This window comes from Panulirus ornatus, chromosome 3 (assembly GCF_036320965.1).
Source record: "Panulirus ornatus isolate Po-2019 chromosome 3, ASM3632096v1, whole genome shotgun sequence".
Lineage (NCBI taxonomy): Eukaryota > Metazoa > Arthropoda > Malacostraca > Decapoda > Palinuridae > Panulirus > Panulirus ornatus.
In genome coordinates, this window is record NC_092226.1 from 7320553 (window position 1) to 7330552 (window position 10000).

The following is a 10000-nucleotide window of genomic DNA, read 5'->3' on the forward strand; positions in this document are numbered from 1 at the left end:
AGCTCTTTTTTTCCTTGAAAGCTCTTTTTTTTTTTTCCCTTGAAAGCTCTTTTTTTCCCCTTGAAAGCTCTTTTTTTCCCCTTGAAAGCTCTTTTTTTTTTTTTCCCTTGAAAGCCCCCCCCTTTTTTTTTTTTTTACCTTGAAAGCTCTTTTTTTCCCTTGAAAGCCCCTCTTTTTTTTTTTTTTTTTTCCCTTGAAAGCTCTTTTTTTTTCCATCATGTAAATCTCACTGCCAAAGATACTGCTTGTGAAAAAAAATTGAAACAGCTTTTGCACAGTCTCTTGTGAATCTGTCCCTTGATAAGTTTGACTTAGTGAATGATGAAGACAACTTTGAATAACATATCAACACTTGAAGGAAAGAAAATGAAGAGTCAATTTGTTACCAGAAAAATAATTCAAATCATTCACAAATATTATGAGAAAACGTCAAGAATGAAAGACCCCTTATAGGGACAGAGAGGCGTAAAGAAAACGTGTTACAGGAAATACTGTGAGGTGAGTCGGAAAATGGGAAAAGGGAGGCATCAATCGTGCTCGAATCCTGCCTACTAGGCTGACTCCCTCGCCTCATCTCAACCACAAGTCGTTCGCTCGCACGTTCGTTTGCCGGCTAGCTGGACTGCCCGAAGCATTTCGCTCGCTCGTTCGTTCGCTGGCTGGCCTACACAAAGTCGTTCGCTCGCTCGTTCCTTGGCTGGCTGGCCTACCCAAAGTCGTTCGCTCGCTCGTTCGTTCGCTGGCTGGCTGGCCTGGCCTGGCTGGATGACCGGAGATGAACACGTAGGGTCCCCAGCAGTGGGTGGTCCCGGGCCTACCTACCGGATGATTGCTAACTACCGGAAAGTCTGGGATGGTTCAACGAGGAGGGGCACCCCCGCTGCCTCCCTCCCGCCATCCTAAACTGCCTCTCAGCACGGCAGTCTCTCTCTCTCTCTCTCTCTCTCGTGTACTTGGCTTTGTTATGTATAGGTCCATCCATGGCAGAGAGAGAGAGAGAGAGAGAGAGAGAGAGAGAGAGAGAGAGAGAGAGAGAGAGAGAGAGAGAGAGAGAGAGAGAATCTGGCTGGCTCGATGATACATCGTCATGGAGGTGGGGAGGAAAAGGAAGTTAAAGACGATGCTGTGGTGGTGATATGGGCGCTACATCAGCTAGTCAGCATGTGAGAGATACGAGAGAAGGAGACACAAACATAGCGAGATAAGGAGAAGATGAGCGAGAGAAACTCTGAGGAGAATATCATGTACTTGAGAGCAGATGACCCCAGCCTGTACATGACAGCAGACGACCCCACGCTGTACATGAGTTCATCGAATCAAATGGTCTATTAAAGAGAGGTTAATTAGGCTAACTGATGAAGGAAAGTAATCAGAGGAGAGACATACATTCGGGTCGATATGCGAGGCGTTGAATGATATGTGCAAAAGTGTTTTTTTCTTCTTTTTCACAGTGGAAGAACACTCTAGCCCCCAACACCTGCGAGATGGGACGGGGAGGAGGTCTTAGAAAAACACTATGATGTCCAGATAAGAAATGATAACCAAGGTATCAGAAGGCATTCATCCATGCAAGGTTCATGGCTCGGATGAAAGGTCTTCATGTATCCTGAAGGAGTGAGCGGATATACGCTGGTTAACCGCTCGGAATAGATCGCTGAAGGAAGGTGTAGTGGCTTGGGTGTGCTGAAGGAGGGTGTAGTGGCTTGGGTGTGAAAGGAATCAAATATCATTATCATCTCCAGACCAGTCAGTCTCTCATGGAAATACGGTTTGGAAAACACTGGAAAAGCTAATCAGAAAGTATATCAATGGCTATGGAAAAAGTACCTTACGCGAGAGACAACAGAGATCCTGGAAAGTACACTATATGTGGTAAGTTTCTCAGTCTTCTAAGAGAGTGTGAGCTCCGTTGTAGACAAAAGAGAAAGCTGAGTAGATTCTGGACAGCTGGAAAGCGTTTGACACTGCGCTACACAAGAGGTTGGCAAAGACCTTTGATCTTCAGGCAAGAATTAGAGGAAGAAACTCCTCAAGGGATGATTGCCTCGGTGAAAGGAAGACTAGGACACATGATCAAGTTCCTCCTTTCTTAAAATGGGTTGGGATCAGTGTCTTGTCGAACGGGGACAGTCCAGGGGACCGTCGCTTTCCTTGATCTGTACCCATGGATTAGATGGATATAATATGCCTCCAGGCACCTGAGGCTATGAGCCTTGGTCCTACCTCGTGGTAAGCTGGCAGGCTACCACTGCAGCACGAGGAGACGAAAGCATCCTATCTCAAACCATCCAATGGTCCATGAGCTCCCACTGCCACCCACCTCCCGTCCCATCTCGTGACCAGAGAGGTTGAACGTGAGCACCGCGCCCACACGAGTCGTCAGCAGCGTCACATCGCCCCTCACCACCAACCTCTGATTGGTCTGTGATGGTAAGCAGATACATAATAAGCCTGCCGGAATGTAGAACCCCTAAACTCTTCAGTATAAGCTCAAGGTGTGAGTGTTATTCATGATTTATTCTTGTGTTACGGGGACTGAGTTTTTCACTTGTGTTGGCCCGTCTCTTAACCATGTATATATGTATCACGTCTTTACTTCTACGTACTTATGCATAGAAACACAGATACATACACACATACACACACACGCACACACACACACACACACACACACACACACACACACACACACACACACACACAAGGCAGATACTCATTTATCAACCAGCCCCGAGGGGAGGATGAACACCTGGGTCGGGTGTAGGCCGACTGCCACACCTAGGATTCCAACCCAAGCGAGTCCGCACCTTAGTTAAGAGACTGGGCAACACAAGTGCAAAACTCACTTCTCCGTAACACACACAAATAGTAATCATATCTAGTATTCACACCATAAGCTTATATTCAAGATCTCGATGGTTGTGCATTCCACCAGGCTTCTTATGTATAAAAAAGATCACACAGCAGACAAAGAGTAAAGGAAAAATGAAAAGGAATTGCTCATCTAAAGATTACTGGAGCTATCGAATTATCAGACGCAAATTTGGTAAGACGTGAAAGGAGAAAAATGGGTGATTGTAATCAAGACGCAGGAAATTTACTAGCAATGGTTACGTTTGATCTGGATTCCTGTAGCCAAAAAGGAACTTAAGCAAAGTAAGAAACTTAAGAGTAGAATTCAGTAGGATATTCATCAAATGTGATAGATCAAAGGAAGAAAAGCAGAGAGAGCACTGTCAGAAGGCAAAAAACTGGAGACACCAAATCAGACAAGAGGACAGAGCAGCCCCGTCAGCGTTGCAGAGAGGGCAGGAGTATCAGCATAGGGTAACGTCAGAGTAAAAGTAATTACAAATATTGGTAAATGAGTATTTGGTTGTATATAACTGGAATCCAAGGATCACATATGGGCGAGTGCACTTGATACTGTTGGAGTCGTGGAAACAAAGCTTAGTATCTCACCTGTTCTGCCCAGAGGGGTGCATGATGGGCAGTGAGGAGGAGGTGGAGGAGGAGGATTGGCTCTCTTAAGAGGCGATAACCAAACGGTCCTGGAAACAGAGAAAAGATGATCCATTCAGAGAACACATAGTGGGTAGAGCAACTGTAGGAAACGTGCATAGTGGTGGTGATATTATGCAATTCTCCAGACAACTGCAATGGTCCAGAACAAGTACACAGTTACAATAAAGGAACAAATAGGATTGTACGGGATTCAGCAAACACAGACTTCTCAGACGATTGCAAATACTGCTAATGGGGATTTCAGTTCTATAGAGATATAGATTGAGGGAAAGTGCATTCTTATGGTGGCAGGGTGTCATGAAGACGCAAGTTTTACAGAGTGTATATAAGAAAAAAATTTCCTACACCATGCCATTATATATATATATATATATATATATATATATATATATATATATATATATATATATATATATATATATACTTATGTACACACACACACACACACACACACACAAACATATAATCTTATGAACATATATATATATTCTTCTAGTCTTCTATTCTTTGTTAATTTGTTGCTCTGTCTAATGTTCTCAATTATCACATACTCAACGAAAAGTTGAAATTTAAGAATATTCAAATATGTATCAGTAACAGAAGGAAGGATACAATGAGCCGCAAAGGTTAAGAAGCACAATCGTCAAAAGAATAAAGACAGAGAGAAAATAAAGACAGAATTATACAAGATGTTTCAATGGAAAAAAGATGCATAAAGAAACAGAAGCACCACTCCATTAGATTGCTCTAGGTTCCTGAAGTCTGGTAACACCATGGAGGTACCAGGTGTGGCATGATGAGGGTGGTACCATGTAAGTACCAGGTACCATAATATACTTGGTACCATGTAGGTACCTGATACCATAATGTAGTTGGTATCATGTACGTACCAGGTACCACAATATAGTTGGTACTATGCAGGTACCATTATAAAGTTGCTACAATGTACTACGATAAAGTTGGTACCTTGGTTTGTTAATGACGAGAAGCACAGGAAATGGGTGGCAGTTAGTAGGTAGCGCAGGTAGTGGGAGGCAGGCAGCAGGGGAAGTACAGGTAGTGGGGAAGCACAGGCGGTCGGTAGCACAGGTAGCAGGTACCACAGGTAATGGGCAGACGGAAGATAGAATGGAAAGACTGCTTGACTGTTGGTGAAGTGAGCAGAAAAGGCGCCAAGGCATGCACGGTCCCTCATCCTCTCGCTGTCAATAGAAACCAAGGAGATAAACTGGGAGATAATCTCTCACTACAACGAGGAGATATCATGTCAAGTGGGAGATAATCTCTCACTACTGAAGAGGAGATCTGTAAGTGAACTGATCTCCACGGCCTTTACGTTGATGCTGACCATGTCTAGTCTCCGCCAGGAACAAGGACGATTCGCACCTACTAATCAAATCCAATTCCCTGACTTCATCCACAAATTGTCACGAGCTACGGAAATTTAATTCACGTTATATAGAAAGTCTTCTTCTTTGTTCTCCACTCAGAGAATTGCTTTGAAGCTAACGAGGGCCGAGTCTCTGATACAGACCAGGGATTGTCTTTGACAGCATCAACAAAAGCGTCCTAGCTTCGTCTCTTCGATGTATATCAACTGACTGTTATATTTCTCTCTTGTGTCTCCCCTGATGATGTGATTATTACACGAAAGTGCACTTGGGAACTTTTCGAGTTTCATTTTCCCCGTGGACTCATAGGAATATCTTGATCACGCGCAAAATTGTGATCCTTTCCAATATATATATATATATATATATATATATATATATATATATATATATATATATATATATATATATATATATATATATATACTATCAGTCATATCAACTATTGGTTTTACATTCTGGTACCGTCCAGTGCTTCCTTCAATACCAACCAGAGCCATCTTCAAAAATATGAACCAGAGAGAGTCTTTGGTAATAACGAGGCAGTTTTATGTGCTAATGAGCAAATTACTTTGACAATGGCAAAGACTGATTGTTGCAACTATTCTCCGATATTAACTATGGCTATTCCTTAACGCTATTCATGGGAGAAGACAGCTAACAGAAGACATGATGGTCTATGACAAGATTATCTACTGGAGGATAGTAACTGTATCTTGAATTACCAATCTGTGGAGGTGGATGGCAGGATAGTGCAGCAAAAGGCTCCTCTCCACCCACCACTATAGAAGGAGATAGGACAGTAAAGCAGAAGGTGCTCCTCCTCCCCACCCACTACTATAGATGAAAACTACATAGTAAAGCAGAGGGTTTCTCCCCAGCGACCAAAGATACCTTCATTTCAGTCTTCGGGAAGATGGCTGTGAAGGAACGGCATGCACCACAGAGAGGGTATACTGACACAGAACTTCTATGGGAAAGGATGAAATGGAAAATTCACATTCTGATCTCATTTCCACCGCCAGGTACTTTGGGTAAGAAGGGAACTAAAATGGCACTAAGAAAAGATAATATGTTTACACTCTGTATGTACACATAATCATTATCATTCTTGAAGACTTTTATCTAATGATAACTAACATCAATAAAAATTCTTGTTTACGAGATCTACGCGTATTGATAGACAGACGACGGGGAATCACTGAATGTTCTATAATCACCTTTCAAATAATCAACCGAAATCCAGAGTACGATTAATTGAGGCTCATTTTCCCCTCTCATATTCTTTCACCTTTTTCTAATCGGGCGTCAGGTAGATTCACTATCTGTCAATCGCCTTCCTCATAATCAAGCCATCTCCACTCGTCCCTGTCCTCGTACACACACACTCTCTTACTCTCTCTTTTCTTCATCTTCATCCTCTCCTCTCCTTCGAAGCCAGGTCTTGATGCCCTCAGTCCACCTCATTTTAGGACGTCCTGACAAACAACTCCAATCAGGGGTCCAGTTCAAATACTTCTACATCACGTATCTCGCGCCTTCCCTTCTAAATATATATGTAGCCATACCACTTAAACCTGTTTCATAGGATCCAATCTAATATAGCCATACCACTTAAACCTGTTTCATAGGATCCAATCTAATATAACCATACCACTTAAACCTGTTTCATAGGATCCAATCTAATATAGCCATACCACTTAAACCTGTTTCATAGGATCCAATCTAATATAGCCATACCACTCAAACCTGTTTCATAGGATCCAATCTAATATAGCCATACCACTTAAACCTGTTTCATAGGATCCAATCTAATATAGCCATACCACTTAAACCTGTTTCATAGGATCCAATCTAATATAACCATACCACTTAAACCTGTTTCATAGGATCCAATCTAATATAGCCATACCACTTAAACCTGTTTCATAGGATCCAATCTAATATAGCCATACCACTCAAACCTGTTTCATAGGATCCAATCTAATATAGCCATACCACTTAAACCTGTTCTTGGATCCAATCTAATACAGATGTAGTATTCCGAGTCTCTCTCTCTCTCTCTCTCTCTCTCTCTCTCTCTCTCTCTCTCTCTCTCTCTCTCTCTCTCTCTCTCTCTCTCTCTTATCTTGATGTTTCTGATCTGTCCTTTCAAACTGGTGTTAATCTAAAGACCTCGAACTTTCCTCAATCTCTCGAGACTTTTCCCTCTTGCAGACATCAGACCAGAACTACAGCGTCTGTCGTTCTATGAGAGTGGTCATCAGAAGCACCTGACGTATTTGGATTCGGATCTCCAAAGCGTCTATGATACTCACACATGAACGTCGCTGGTAAAGCTTGAATTTATAGATTCCCTGACCCCGTCCTGGGAAAATTCGTTTTACGTCGCTGGTAATGTTTGAATTTATTGATTCCCTGCCCTGATTCCCTGAATTTATTGATTCCTTGCCCTAATTCCCTGAATCTATTGATTCCCTGACCCCCCCTGGGAAAGACCCCCTTGGGAAAATCCGTTTTACCCACTGTGGTAGATTAGTAAACTCTCAGAATCAGAATGTCCCACAGTGGACACTGAATCGAAAGCTATGGTATGAGGGTAAGGTTGGGTTGTCCCTCGACGCTGATATAGGGTAGGTTTTGAGCCAGGATCTGGGCGGAGGATATTCCGTGGTTGGCGGGACGCGACGTATTTGCTCTCGCCGTGACTACAGTAGAGCAGGATTGATATTTGTAATCCTCAGACGCAGGCCGTAGGGAGATATCTATTCTGAAGTTACCTATCTGGTTTCCCCATTCTCTCTCTCTCTCTCTGTCTCTCTCTCTCTCTCTCTCTCTCTCTCTCTCTCTCTCTCTCTCTCTCTCTCTCTCTGAGCTCTGTGTTTCTGATCTCCCTCAAGTAATGTCCTTTGTCTTTTTCTCTTCTTTGTGTCTTCTTGAGAGAGAGAGAGAGAGAGAGAGAGAGAGAGAGAGAGAGAGAGAGAGAGAGAGAGAGAGAGAGAGAGAGAGAGAGAGAGAGAAGACGGCCGGGGTGGGGGCAGGTGGGGGTGGGGGGGGGTCAGGTTGGGTGGGAAGGGGTCAGAGGACAAGGAACAACAAAGTCATGACAAGTTCTTGATAAACCAACAACAACAACAACAACAACAACAACAACAACAACAACAAAACCTCGCTCCCCCCTTCCCTTCCCCTCCCCCTCCCCCCTCGTCCTACCCCCACCGGGAAACCAGCCAATCAGCTCTGAGATTATGAGAAAGGCCTTGGCCAATCAGCACTCTCTTCATGAAGACTTGTTGACCAATCAGAGATGAGACATGTGATTGACAATACTCCCTTTATGTGGTATTTATCCTCCCCAAACCAGTGCTTAATTCTACACCCCGCTGCTGCTGCTGCACGCCCCCTCTTCTCCCCATCTTATCCCCTCCTCCCATCCTCTTCTCCTCCCCCTTCCCCCCGTTTTCTTTTCTGTCAAATTCGACCCCTGGGATTACATCAAAGACCCACCCATATTTAGCTCGAGTTATTGCTAGCTCGAAATATCTTTTTTAACAACTTGTAATTAGAATTCTCCGATGATCTAGTCTGACCCTCTTTGATGATGAGGAAGTCCATAAACAAGTTAAGGGTCTTCGAAGAGGTGTAATCACATGTAATTACAGCGTCCCCTAATGATTACTATTATGATATATAACGAGACCTCACCAGGACATCGAATATACAACAATTTGATAAAAGGAGGGGGAAAAAAAATTGATAAATAAAACTGCAAAATAGTGAGGCGTAATTGCCATGGATCAAAGAGGAATTTGGAGTGGAAGAGAAACTCTTTAAAATTTCCAAAGTAAGAAATAAGACTTGGTATTGGTTCATCTGGGAGTATATATATACCGGCACAACCTTTGAGGACTCTATCCACAATCTGTTTCCCAGAAGGTAACAATGAACTGTCGTCTGCACAATAAAATACATGACGATATAGAGAATATGATAAATATCAAAGAATAGGAAAGAAAAGGAGAGGTAGGATTTTACACACATTTAGAAACATGTCAGTTGATTCCTTTTCAACCGATCGTCAATTTCTCATTATGCCATCTCCCATATTTATATATGCAGGTGAATCGCCAAACGGACACGTAGGTCACGAGTATGCTGGTAGCCACAAGGAAAACGAAATACGAATATATATATATATATATATATATATATATATATATATATATATATATATATATATATATATATATATATATATATATATATATATATATATATATATATACATATATATATATAGCTTTCAAACTATTCGCCATTTCCCGCGTTAGCAAGGTAGCGTTAAGAACAGAGGACTGGGCCTCTGAGGGAACATCCTCACCTGGCCCCCTTCTCTGTTCCTTCTTTTGGAAAATTAAAAAAAAAACAAGAGGGGAGGACTTCCAGCTCCACGCTCCCTCCCCTTTTAGTCGCCTTCTACGACACGCAGGGAATACGCGGGAAGTATTCTTTCTCCCATATCCCCAGGGAAATGAGATGTTTGAGGACAATGTGTGGTGTGAGGTGGTTTGATCGAGTGAGTAACGTAAGGGTAAGAGAGATGTGTGGAAATAAAAAGAGCGTGGTTGAGAGAGCAGAAGAGGGTGTTTTGAAGTGGTTTGGGCACATGGAGAGGATGAGTGAGGAAAGATTGACCAAGAGGATATATGTGTCGGAGGTGGAGGGAACAAGGAGAAGAGGGAGACCAAATTGGAGGTGGAAAGATGGAGTGAAAAAGATTTTGTGTGATCGGGGCCTGAACATGCAGGAGGGTGAAAGGAGGGCAAGGAATAGAGTGAATTGGAGCGATGTGGTATACCGGGGTTGACGTGCTGTCAGTGGATTGAATCAAGGCATGTGAAGCGTCTGGGGTAAGCTATGGAAAGCTGTGTAGGTATGTATATTTGCGTGTGTGGACGTATGTATATACATGTGTATGGGGGGGGGGTTGGGCCATTTCTTTCGTCTGTTTCCTTGCGCTACCTCGCAAACGCGGGAGACAGCGACAAAGTATAATAATAATATAATAAATATATATATATATA

At 42.8% G+C, this 10000-nt stretch overlaps 1 long non-coding RNA gene across 1 annotated transcript in view; it reads right to left on the reverse strand.

Annotated features, from left to right (window-relative positions):
- Positions 1-3462: 3462 nt before the first annotated feature.
- The window catches only part of LOC139760322 (uncharacterized), a 350651-nt gene continuing 344113 nt past the window's right edge, over positions 3463-10000 (reverse strand). The window contains exon 4 of the long non-coding RNA XR_011715311.1: positions 3463-3551. This is a non-coding gene — a long non-coding RNA (uncharacterized lncRNA). The remainder of the gene's footprint in view (positions 3552-10000) is intronic.